Genomic DNA, 13,343 nt, shown 5'->3' with positions numbered 1-13,343 from the left:
ATCCTGAACAAACCCGCCCTGTAAGGCTCAAGGCTGGGCATTGGAAATGGCTGGGCCCCTGCCCCCTCCCCAGCTGGCCTTGCCCGCACGTCTATTCCCGCTCTCTCTGGGGCTCTGCCCACGCTGGTGACTCCGGCCAGCTTTCAGTTCCTGGAATGTTCCCTTCCTCACGAGGGCCTTTGCCCAAGAGTTCCCCAGCACCTAGATGCAGCCACTGCCCGGCTTCCTCCTGCTCAGCTCAGTCACACTTTGGTGGGAAAGCCTGGCCGCCCAGCCAGCTCGGTTCTGCCAGCTACACACTCAGTAGTTACCTGCTGTTCTCGTAGGAGCCCTTATCGCAGTGGCAATTTCTCATTGAGTTGTGTGTGGGACAGATTACCTGGAAAATAGTAGGTGCTCAATAAATATTTGTTCACTCCCTGGAAAGGAGGGAGCAAGGGCACGGCAGCCAGAGTGGCCTCCTCACTGTGGCTAACAGCAAGGTGTGCCGGGAGAGCCATTGCCAACAACTCACATCCTCTCAACTGCTGCCGAGACCCAGGGCTCTTTCCTTTCCTTTCTAGAAAAGAATAAAATCTATTCGATGAGCATTCAGCAGCATGGTGTGAAGCTATTACTGCTACATTCTGGAAATCATTGCATTATTCCACACAAAGAAATAAGAAAATCTTCCCAAACAAATGTCAAAAACTTTACCACACTGTCACACATGCTGCCTCTAACATTTGTCTTTTGTTAATTTTTTTTTTCTGGCTTTCATCTTAAGTGTCTCTCAAGTTTTGGCAATTTAAGACTTCTAGTTACCATGGCAATGGGAAGCAATGCTCTCAGGGATCGATTTGGGGGGAGATCCCCGTTTCGTTGGGGTTCTATGGTCTCCTGCCGTTGACAGCATTTGGGAACTGAGAGAATGTCGATTTGGACACAGTGCGTCTGTGTTGCAAACAGATTTACTTTTGTGCCTAAAATGTGCCAGGAATGGTCTGTTCTCTGCCAGGAATGCCCCCACCTCCGAGTTGCTACACTCCAGGTAACCGTGTCCTCCCAGATGCAGGCCTCAGGTTAATCCCCAGGTGAAGTTCACACTGTGGAGCCTGAACCATGAGCTCTGGGTGAGGACTCTGGCATTTTCCGCTTTTCCCAAGAACCCAGGGTCACAAAGGCCCACCTTCTGGGCATTGTCCATTGCATGTTTTTTTTTTTTTTTTCTCTCTCTCTCTGTTTCACAGGTGGGTAAAACCTCCTGAACTTCCAGCATAGGAAATAAACATTTGATGTCGCTTTTGTTCTGTCCACGTAATCGTGTGTCCGTGCTCATATCCACAGAATACTTCATCAGTAATAATTGGAATTTTTGAAAAATCTGGAAAAGGAAGAAAATAGTTTACTCATCTCCTTAGTAGGCAAATGGGCACAATTTTACCTCTTCTCAGATCGGCTTGATTTCTTTCAGAGTCTGACCCTGGGCGTATGTGTCTGTGGCTCTATAGGCCTGTGTCCTGGACGAGGTACTTGACAAACTGTGCTGGAACCTGCCTCATCTCCTGCCACCTCAGAGCTTTCAGGTCCTCTGAAGACTACGTCTGGAAGGTGCTAAAACTCACGGTAGTTTGTTTCTGTGTGGAAGTTTGACCAGGCGCCCTCTCCCACTCCGTTTTGGTATTTAGTCCCTTGGGGAGCATCCGCCTGATGGTCTGTCCCCATTGCTCCCCTCACCCCCATCCCAACCCACCCCCAATCCCCTGCTGCTTTTTTCCTGACTGTAATTCTGGCAAGAAAACTCTAGGTGTACCCAGAAGAGTCCTCTACCTAAAAGAGTATGTTTAAACAAGGCCTAGGCTCCAAACTAAAGACGAACACCCACCCCCCTACACCCAATTTGCAGTTCAATCATTATAGATTTAATTATTTTGTCCCTTCACAAGTCCCCTTTGCAAAATATCAATACCCCATGAAGGGCTAAGACTAGAAGTCATTATCAGTTTATGCTCCCAAGGGATTCCTTAGCTAACCCCCTAAGGACAAGGCTCAGAAGGGTGTGCTGGTAGGGAGGAGGACCCTTCAATGAGGGCGGGGCTGCTGAGTGAACTCCACGAACCCCTGCCCCTTGGATTTGGTACTCGTCTCCAATTCATGGACTGTTCTCGCAGGTCCTCTTTTCCACTTCGGCTCCCTTGCCCCACCTTTGCTCTCGGGCCTGGGTTTGCCTGTATATGGCTGAGTGGTGGTGTGCCTGCCTCACATCGTATGTGCCAGCGTCTGTGTCTATGTCCCCAGGTCTGTCTTGATGGTGACACCAGCTTGTCTAGCAGTGGTAACCACAAAAAATTAATTCCGATTACTCGTTGAATGATTTAGGTATTTTCAGCTTCATTAACAGCTAATCACCGCACAATGGATTACTCAACCAGGGTTTGAAATATGCCTTCCAGGTGGCTAGACTAACTGGAAAGATTGTATCCGGGGACTTCGGTCTGCTATCCTATACTCACAGCCCTGATGTCTTTTGTGGGAACACGTGTTTGCCTATGAACTGTCTGTGCATGTTTTTGGCAGGTCCCCTTCCCTGCCCCACCCCAGCCTCTGCCAGGTCCGCCTGCAGAGCCCTTGGTCACAAAGCCTTTGAGAGAGGGTGCGAGATGGCTGGGGTCTAGCAGCACCCTCGGAGGAGGGTCCCGGTGTGCCTGCCAGTGAGACAGGCTAGCCAGCTGCACCCCATCAGAGTTCAGAGCGAGGCTGGGAGGTGAAAGATGTGTAGCCAGAAGGCTGGGAAAGGTGCCACTGGGGACACAGCCAGGTGTCTTGCCGCCCACAGAAAATTCTCCTCTTGCCATGCCCCGAGGAACAAATTAGCATCAGCGACACAAGTGTGACTCCAGAGCCAAGTCTTAGGTGAATGCTCTCTGCGACCACTGAAAGTCTTCTGATGCATACTGGGGTGGGGGTATGGTTGACCTTGGAGAAGATGAGCACACCCCCCCTCCCTCCACAAAACTCCAGCTCCAACACTATCTCTAACCAACAAAAGTCAGGTTAGCAAAGTGGCAGCAGCTTGCGGTAGGGCACTGGGTACAAGCCTTGACATCCACATGCAGGCCTGGCTTTTTTTTTTTTTTTTTTTTTTTTTTCGTTTTTTTGCACAGGTCTGACACAAACCACTAACTCCTCTGGCCACACAGAGTGCTCTGTGGGTAGAGCCAGCCCTGTTTGCCCTTGACAGGGACCACTTTCAAGGGCCGATTGGCTTTCTCAGGGGTTTTCTCTTAACATTTGTCAATGACCATTGTCAGGTGTTGCTAGGGTTGCAGGAGAGAGGTTTCACTTGATTGGCTAAGCAACTGTATTCTGTAACCAATCCAAGTGCTAAGCTTGGGGGAGGGGGAACTTAACAAGATAGAACAATATCAAGCACAGGCAGACGCATTCCGTGTGCTAATAAGGCGTCTGGAAAAATGGAATTATAGTGTGCAGGAATCCCATGCGTCTCTCCAGCTCCAGCCATGGCACGGTTGCCGTTCCGACTGTTAACAGCACGCGTAAAAGTCATTCCCACTAGTGGGAGGGCTTCAAGATTTCCAAACCGGGGAGCAGTAGCTGTGGCAAGGAGGAAGTAAAACTCCTTGCTCATTGTGTTTTTACAGTCTTCCTTAGTAAAACTGCTGAATTGTAATTTAAAATATTCCACCCTTTCAAATAAATTAAATGCAGCCCTTAAAAACAGGAAACGAGAGAGGTGCACACGTATTGTCAACTGAACAGTCACAGACGTCCCACAAGGCAAAGTTGAAAATCATCAAACAGTGCTATGAATTCGTCTTGGAACGGTGACAGCAGGGCTCACCAGCGAGGGAGGTGTTGTGCCTTGGGCAGCACACTCTTGGGCTGAACCCGGACTGCTGCTTAGGAAGCCAACAGAAGAGAAATATCAGCTTGAAAGGAACTTCGGCTCTTCCAAGATCATAGATATTCAGAGATTCAGATAAAACCTAATGGTTCAAAGGCAAGGGAGTGTGTCCTTGACAGCAGCAATGGCGGAACCCAACCTTCAGAAAACCTGACACCGGTAAGCCAGATACATCTGCTACCCCCGGTAATACGGCAACAGCAAGCAAGATCGTGCTGAGAAAACAGGTCCAACTTCTGTATAACACCGATCCCCCCATCCACGATCAGCCTGACCACCAGACTTTAGCAGTTTTTATAGTCAGTTTTTATTCAGCCACAAGAAATGTTTCTTTCACTTTCCTTGCCTTTCCCTCTGCCCTCTGATCTGTTGTGCCTTAGAAAGGTGGAGCTGCCACTCGAGAATATGAGGGGAAGGGAAGGCAGGAGGAACGGAAGGAGGCGGGGAGGGAGGAGGAGGAAAGAGGTGTGGGTGTGTGCTTTCTGCGGATCCCCTGTCCCTGTCATTTGCCTCCGCTCACCATCCCAGACTCTTCTGCTTGTGAAGAACTCGACAGCCAAAGCCAAGGACACTGAGCCTAACTGCAGCCTGCAGTGGCTTTGCAGGTTCTGCATTTTACTCTGTGACATCTTGGAATAGCTCAAAATGAGAGCAAATGACAAAAGATACCAACATTGGATGGTTTGGGCTTCCACCTCCATTGGTGTAAAGAAGAATATCCGTGAGCAGACAAAGATTTTTGAGGCTGGTTGGAAACAGGACTGCCTGCAGAGCTGCACAGAAAATAGGGCTTCACAGTCCTCCCACACACACAGAGCTCCCCACTTACTGCCACCCATGCCATGGCCGGAGGAGCCCATCTCCATCGGAAGAGGGCCCTGGACCCCTATGCCTTCACGCAGCTGCTATCATGGCAGGAATTACTATTCCAAAGGGAAAGAAACTTGAAGAGAGTGCTTGGTTAATTTCTTTGGTTGCCTGCGAGGCTGAACGCTGATATTTGTGCTGTGACTTAACCCACTTGCATAGCCAGGCATAATTTGTTGCGTGGCCCTGTGACTTTCTCCTCATTCATTTCTCCCTTATGAACACTTCCATCATGTTTGTGTGTTAATTATTTAGGGCACTTCTTTATTTCAGAGGCCCTGAAGTCTACCCGATTTTTTTTTTAAGATTTCTTTATTTATTTGAAAGGCAGAATTACAGAGGAAGAGAACTCAGGGAGAGACAGAGAGAGAGGGAGAGAGATCTTCTACTCACTGGTTTATTCCCCAAATGGCTGCAATGGCTGGGGCTGGGCCAGGCCAAAGCCAGGAGTCTGGAACTCCATCCAGGTCTCCCACATGGGTGGCAGGGGCCCAAGCACTTGGGCCATTTTCTGCTGCTTTTCCCAAGACTGGAACCATTGCTCGTAGGGAATTCCAGCATTGCAGAAAGCCCCTTTACCTGATACTTCTCACAACACAGCCCTCTAATTCTGGCTTCTCTCTCTCTCTATCTCTCTCTGATATTTAATTATTTATTTGAAAGGCAGAGTTACAGAGAAGCAGAGGCAGAGAGGGAAAAAGGTCTTCCATTCACTGGTTCACTCCCTAAATGGCTGGGATAGCCAGAGCTGGGCCAATCCAAAGCCAGGAGCCTGGAATTCTTCTAGGTCTCCCACATGGATGCAGGGGCCTATGGACTTGGGCCATCTTCTCCTGCTTTCCCAGGCCATAGCACAGAACTGGATCGGAAGTAGAGCAGCCGGGGCTCTACCCAGTGTCCATATGGGATGCTGACACTGCAGGCAGCGGCTTTACCCACTGTGCAACAGCGCCGGCCCTGGCTGCTCCCTTTTAGGAACAGGTCCGGTGGGCCAGAACCCTTCACACCCACCTCTAGTCTTCCTACTTGAGCAGTGGGATCGGTGGGTTGTGAAAGTCACCGCTATCCGAGATCTGTTTCCCAGTCTGGCAGGCACATTCACGTAGTCATTGGTGACTCCACAGAGCTTTAAGAATTGGTGCACTTGTTCAGTGTGTTGCATTTCAAGACAACTTCCAGTGGAATCCTACAGTCAATTTTGGTTTGTAAAAGTCTACTGATTCAGTGAGAAACAGAACATGACCATTTATTCCAACCTGCCGGCCAACAGTAAAGTCCATCCATGTGAGTCTCATAGCCTTTGTTTTCCTGAATCATAATCTCTAAGAAAAGGGGAGGTGGTGAGTTTAATGAAAAAAGTAGAAAATAGGGACGGCATTTGGCCTGGTTATTAAGGTGCCAGTTTAGTGTTCATGTCCCACATCAAAGGGCCTGGGTTTGAGTCTCGGCTCTGGCTCCTGATTCCAGCTGCCTGCTGTGCAGACCCTGGGGGCCAGCGGTGATGGTGCGAGTGGTCGGATTCCTGCCACAAGTTCCGGCTCAGCTTCAGCCTTGGCCCAGCCAAGGCCACTGCAGGCATTTGGATAGTGGGGCAGCAAATGGAAGTGCTTGCCCTCTCTCACCCTCTCCCTCCTTCTCCCTCCCTCCCTCCCTCCCTCTCTCCCTTTCTCTCTCACTCTCTCTCTCTCCCTCCTGTGTGTGTGTGTGTGTGTGTGTGTGTATGTATGTCTTTAAATAAATAAAAATGGTTTTTCAAAAGCAAAAGGCCGGGGGCAATCCACAACTACAGGAGCAGTTGCAGGATGTTAAGGATCACTTGAGAAGGTGGGATCAGAGAGGGAAATGCCCAGGGGAGTCAGCATCACAGCATGAAAGACCACATTCAGCCTGCGCCCTCAAGAACACGTCTCAGAGAAAGTAGGCCAAGACAACAATGACGCTAGGGTGAAAAAGACGGAGTCTAGTTTGCAAAATGTCATGTCTGTATTGAGTGTCCTCTTGGTCCAAACAGGAACAAAGAGAGAAATCAAACAGTGCCAGTGACAAGCAGAGCAGTTGGCAGTGAGCATTTGGGTGAAATCTTGGGAATGGCTTCAGTGTGCAGCCTAAGAACAGGTCAGAAGAATCAGCACCTCCCGTAGCTCCCTTTAGCGGCTCTCTTTTTCCAAGCATCCTTTTCTCATGTCAGACTACTCCCATTTTCAATCTGCTCTAATGTTTTCCCAAGCTATCACTGACAATTGGGTCTCTCTGTGAATGTCTTTCTTCCTATGGGTGGGGAACTTATTTTTTTTATTCATTCCTCAATATGCACAAGGATGGAAGTTTCTTTAGGTAATGACAGTGAGCCCAATGGAGCTTTAAATTTTCTTGTGGCGTAGCAGGTTAAACGACTACCTGCAGTGCCGGCATCCCATATGGGCACCAGTTCGAGTCCTGGCTGCTCCATTTCCAATCCAGCTCTCTGCTATGGCCTGAGAAAGCAGTAGAAAATGCCCCAAGTCCTTGGGCCCTTGTGTGGGAAACCCAGAATTAGTTCCTGGCAGCTGGCTTTGGATCGGCACAGCTCCGGCCATTGTGGCCATCTGGGGAATGAACCAGCAGATGGAAGACTTTCCCTCTCTCTCTCTCTCTCTCTCTCTCTCTCTCCCTCTGCCTCTCTGTAACTCTTTCAAATAAATAATTTTAAAAAATCAATGTGCCTTGTTTAGATCCCTGAAAGAAATGGCCACAAAGTAAAGAAAAATTAACAACTTAGACTTCATCAAAATAAAAAGTCTGTCTTCAAAAGAGACAGTTGTTTGGTGCACAGGTTAGTATGCCCATGTTCTGTACTGTTCTAGTCCCAGCTCCGATCCAGATTCTAACTCCCTGCTAATGCACACCCCAGGAGGCAACAGGTGATGGCTCAAGTAGTTAGATTCCTTCCAGCCATGTAGGAGACCATATTGAGTTCCTGGATCCTTTTTTGACTTGGAGTTCATTAATCAAAATAAAATAAAAATTTAGGAAAAGTGACAATTTTTTTTTTTTGACAGGCAGAGTGGACAGTGAGAGAGAGAGACAGAGAGAAAGGTCTTCCTTTTGCCGTTGGTTCACCCTCCAATGGCCGCCGCCGCCGGCACGCTGCGGCCGGCGCACCGCGCTGATCCGATGGCAGGAGCCAGGAGCCAGGTGCTTTTCCTGGTCTCCCATGGGGTGCAGGGCCCAAGCACCTGGGCCATCCTCCACTGCACTCCCTGGCCACAGCAGAGGGCTGGCCTGGAAGAGGGGCAACCGGGACAGAATCCGGCGCCCCGACCGGGACTAGAACCCGGTGTGCCGGCGCCGCTAGGCGGAGGATTAGCCTAGTGAGCCGCGGCGCCGGCCGAAAAGTGACAATTTTTAAAATAAGTAGGTAAGCAATAGAGTGGAAGAACATATTTATAAAACAAACTTAGTGAAGGACTGATATCCAGGATATGTGAAGAACACTCATTCACTCCAAAAATAATTTTGAATGGACAGAAGATTTGAACAAATTTCATAAAAGATGAATAAATGATAGGTAGAGCATCATCACGAAACTGCAAATTAAAACCACAATGAGATTTCACTACACACCCATCTAGATGATTTAAAATAAAAAGACTGACAGCAGTAAATGTTGGCACGGATGTGGAGCAACTGGAACTGTCATACATGGTTGGTGGTGGGAATATGAAATGGTACATTGACTTTGGAGAAAGAAATTGCAGTTTCTTAAAAAAACTAATCATATGCCAGCTGTGATTCAGCAATTACACAACTAGCTCTTGCTGCAAGGGAAATGAAAACAGATGCCTATCAAGAGAGGAGAATGGATATTTAAGCCATGGTAGAGTCGTTCAGCGGAGTACTACTCAACAATACCAAAGAATGAACTGCTGTTACACATGATCACACAAATTTCAAAAGCTTTATGTTGATTGAAGGAAGTCTTACACACACAGAGTTCACACTGTTTGATTCACATGAAGGTCTAGAGTAGATAAAATTCTAGAACAGATATAATCTGTGGTGAAAAAAAATCAAGCCAGTGGTTGCCTCTGGGTCTGGGAAGGGGAATAGGAACGAAGATTGACAGGAAGGGGGCATGAGAGAACTTTCTGGGGTTCGACATCATGATAGAGGTTTGGTTACATGCATTTGTCAAAACTCAGAAATTGGGGCCAGCATTGTAGCATAATGGGTTAAGCCATTGTCTGTGACGCTGGCATCCCATATGGGTGCCACTTCAGGTTCCGGCTGATCCACTTCCAATTCAGCCCCCTGCTGATGGCCTAGGAAAGCAGTGGAGGATGACCCAAACACCTGGGCCCCCTGCATTCACATGGGAGACCCGAAAGAAGCTCTGGGCTCCTGGCTGTGGACCAGCCCAGCTCTGCCCATTGAGGCCATCTGGAGAGTGAAGCAGCAGATGGAAGATCTCTCTCTCTGTCTCTCCCTTTCTCTCTCTGTAACTCTGCCTTTCAAACAAATAAATTTTTTTAAAAAAAATTGTACACTGTTTCTATTTCATTGTATGTAAATTTTACATCAAAAGAAAAATGTGAATATTAAACTGAAGTTTGCAGGTAGAAATTAAGGGATACCTACAGTTTACTTATAAACACATGAAAAAAGAAGATGGATTAATGGAGGAGGGATATAAATGTATGGCAAAGCAGGAATGGTAAAATGGTAGTGGTAGAATCTACAATTGGATGGGGGCATATGGGACTCACTAAAAAGTTCTCTCCCAACCCGGTGCATATTGGAAAACTTATAATAAAGTGCCAGAGGGTCCATGTGCTGTTATCACCCTGTTTGGTCATTTGTTACATTTGAATGCCCTATTTTTAAATATTCAGAGTAGCAGATTATAAATAAAAGAAGACAAAGGCTGAGATTGGAAGAATCTCATAGCTGATTTCTTTTTCTTTTTTAATCTAGTCTTTCATCCTTTTTTTGTTTGTTTTAATTTTGGCAGACAAAAGAAGTCAGGAAATGGTTATTACAAGAGGAAGGGGGGGGAGACCTGTGACCTTAAAAAAACAAACAACAACAATCCTCCTACTGTGAAATATTGAATATCAAGAGCCAGAACTCACTACAGACTGGTAGAATCAAGAAATTAATGAAAACACCAAGAATGCATCCTCAGAACCACTGAGGAATGATAATTACAGACAATATTTCTGGAGCAGACACATAACCTTGATTCCCAGGGCACCCCCTAAAGCACTCTAATAGTATGCTATTTGTGGAAGGTTTTCCCACCTTTAATAACAGAGAAATAACGTTAGAAGGCAAGAAATCCCTTATTTAGCCACTGGGGTGTCGTTATTGAGCCCAGCTGAAGGCCCCCTTAAAAGCATCCATATGGTAAAAGAACATGTTTCCCCACGAAATCAAAACTGAGTACATCTGAGACTGTTGAACATCTTTTTCCTTGGATCTTAAAATGGATTTGTGCATATTTGCGAAAAAAAATTTTACGATGTGCTATCTTCCAAAGTGAATGGTTATTTATAATTCATAAAAGACCTGAGCACAGGAAAAATTTTCCCTTTTATTAGCCCCGTAAAGTTAGACCAGCTGATCTTTTAGTGCGTATTACAGACATCAAATCTCCGTCTGGTTGAAGTTCTCTCTTCAGCCCAAATGCAAAGAGGCGGGGCTACTGAGTCTGTTGCTCAAAAGCTGGTGGGGTCCAAATCTCTCCTGATTAAATGTTAAATAAACAAAACATCACTCTTAGAGCCAGTCTCTAAAGACACAGAAGGGAAAATACTTGGAATGCTAAACATACTTTTTAAATCTTGCACAGCCTTTTGAAACACAGTGGCATATTTTTAAATGGATTTTCTCTTCTGTTTCCAGCATTTAACTAGTCTTCAGATACAATTGCCACATCATTTCCTTTCAGCTGCTGCTAGCTACTTGTGAGTCAGAATACTGATCTCATGAGCAGGAGTGACTTGGGTCAAGGAGAATGGGCACCAGGGATTTGGACCCATTACAGGGAGCCCTGATGCCAAGGGCTCTCCTCCAGCTGCACCTGCACGGCCCCCGCCAGTCATGATATCACAGAATGCTATTTCCTTCCAAGAATCCAGCTTTCTTTGCTCACCCTGCAGGAGTCACGTTCATCTCATTTTCTGGCGTGCCTTGTACCCGCATAAGAGTGTTGCACAGAATTCTTAAAGATCTAATCTGAAAGTAACACACAATTCTGCTTTCTTTGAAGTTCCCTGCCTTCTAATATTCCAGATGAGCCTTATAAATGCTCCTGCAGAACCATCCAGAGATAGAAAACTTTCTGTATCCTGATGTTTAAATGTCTTGATGAAAATGAAAAAGCTTAAAAGATTAGATTTGAAAACATAAAAAGAAATCAGGTTTGAGATTCTTCCAAGCTCAGCCTTTGTCTTCTCTGTTTGTAAACTGCCAAACACACGAAAAAAGCCAACTCATTTGGAGAAAAGAATCATTGTCCAGAAAGAATTGCTTTACCCGCCATCCTGTATGCTACTCCGGTCCCCTCTACTGCCCACAATCAACGAGTTTCTTTTTTTTTTTTTAAGATTTATTTATTTATTTGAAAGTCAGAGTTACAGAGAGAGAGGAGAGGCAGAGAGAGAGAGAGAGAGAAAGAGAGAGATCTTCCATCCAATGGCTCACTCCCCAATTGACCACAAAGACTGGAGCTGCGGTGATTCGAAGCCAGGAGCCAAGAGCCTCCTCCAGGTCTCCCATGCGGGTGCAGGGGCCCAAGCACTTGGGCCATCTTCCACTGGTTTCCCAGGCCATAGCAGAGAGCTGGATCACAAGAGGAGCAGCCGGGACTCGAACCGGCGCCCATATGGGATGCCAGCACTTCAGGCCAGGGCGTTAACCCACTTCGCCACAGCGCAGGCCCCGTGAGTTTCAATCAGTTCTAAAATTACTACTGAACTGAGTGATTCTTTCATCTTTTAGACTATGTAGCTGATGAAGGAGAAAGTGTAGAACAGAAAACAATACTGAAGCATCTCGCTTCTGAGCCTAAGTCCCAGTGAAACAGATCGGCAAAGCCAGAGATGAGACACAGCTCTGGAGGCTCCGGCCTGCTGGACGGGGCACCCCGCCCTCTCTTCTTAGGCTGGAAAGGCTGACTGTTGGACAGTTCATTCCTCTCCTTTCCTGTCTGGTTGATGTAGGCCTCCCAGCTGCCTGCACACATGCAGGGACAAGGCATGGAGTATTCAAGCGCCTTTTGGAGCAAGCTTTTCACCATCTTGTACTGCCTGACTCAGAAGATAAGAATGAGGGGATCTCAGTCTTTTGACGATGTGCCAGCTGTGCTGTGTAAGTACCAACAGTGGGAATGGAAAAGGCAATATTTGTTCCGAAGGCCCTGACGACATCATCGTTAAGTCACTTGTCCGCGCCTCAGTGCTCTGCGTTTTGTAAGATCCACTGAGAAAGAGACTCCATGAGCTGTCCTTAGGCTTTGATTTCTCTTTCCACCCTCACCCTTATTCAGCACATGTAAGTGCTGTTTGGAAAAAATTAGATAGATGACAAAATTCAATATGGGCCTTGCTATTACGTTATTTTTAGTTTAACTCTCAGAGTTGATTTCCCTGTTACAAAATTAAAATCTCTCAAGTCTTTCTTGAGAAAGTGGTATCTACCACTCAGAACGACAAGCCATTACATAACGCGAATAACACCCATGTCGCATCCGTTTGTCTATCCATCCATGCTACAAATGGTCCTTGACTACTTGGCCAGGCCAAGTGGTGGAGATACAGAGAAGAATATTCTGCAATCCTTGCTCTGAAAGACCTCACAGTCATACAGAGAATGCTCTCAGTTGTGATTCATATACCTTCATAGAACACAGGTCACTTTTTGCTTTTCTTATACCAGGTATATGGCTTTGCCTTGTACAATGGTTCTGGGTCATGAACTTTTCCTCTCCTGTTTGCTTTCCCTGTCACCCATCCTGTGTATGGAAACAGGATAAAATCAGCCAGGAGAAAAAACAAAGTGTATTGAAGTTGAAAAAAAAATTCCAGGACATCTGAGAGTCACTGCCAAGTACCATGTATTTGATTTTCTCTCCTGTTTTCTAGGCTACCGACCCATCCTCCAGAACTAGGTTTTGGGGTTCTAGTTCATCTTTCTGGTCTCCAAAAACAAACAATGGGATCCTTTCTTCCAGAGGGCCGTAAGTGTGGTTTTCTTATCCAGCATCCACTGAGCTGTACCATTTGAAATACTGTTGTATCTGCAGGGGAGGGAAGAAACAAATGGAAAAACTGAATTGGAAAGAAACATAGGTTGGGAAGAAGATGCTAAGGGGGCACCCAAGGCTTCCTTTTAGGGAGTTTGGGTTGCATCCAGTCAAGCCTCCAAATAAGTCTAGGGTTTGCTTATGGAATTTCATAAATAGCCCAGAAAAGCTCCCTTGGCCAACACATCTTGAAAAAGTCTCCATCCCCCAGGACACGGCAAGAGTTTCCTGGTTTGCCAAAACAGCTAGCCCAGGCTAGGTTACAGGTAAGCAAATAGGTTACAGGTG

The 13,343-nt window shown here is 46.6% G+C and overlaps 1 protein-coding gene across 8 annotated transcripts in view; it reads left to right on the top strand.

The window, feature by feature from the left end:
• The window catches only part of LOC108177293 (translation initiation factor IF-2), a 30,618-nt gene that overhangs the window by 9,317 nt on the left and 7,958 nt on the right, over positions 1-13,343 (top strand). For 3 of the 8 annotated variants that reach the window (XR_011382059.1, XR_011382060.1, XR_011382058.1), the window contains exons 2-4: positions 1,491-1,605; positions 11,974-12,121; positions 12,895-12,989. The gene's annotated coding sequence lies outside the window, so the exon portion shown is untranslated. Of the gene's footprint in view, positions 1-1,453; positions 1,606-2,432; positions 11,695-11,973; positions 12,122-12,894; positions 12,990-13,343 lie in introns of those variants that run through there. The other 5 variants (XR_007922604.2, XR_007922603.2, XR_001794131.3 and 2 more) reach the window with 5 other exon arrangements.

The sequence above is a fragment of the Oryctolagus cuniculus genome, chromosome 14, assembly GCF_964237555.1.
Source record: "Oryctolagus cuniculus chromosome 14, mOryCun1.1, whole genome shotgun sequence".
Classification (NCBI taxonomy): domain Eukaryota; kingdom Metazoa; phylum Chordata; class Mammalia; order Lagomorpha; family Leporidae; genus Oryctolagus; species Oryctolagus cuniculus.
The sequence above is the reverse complement of the archived record's forward strand: the minus strand, read 5'-3'. Positions and strand labels throughout refer to the sequence as shown.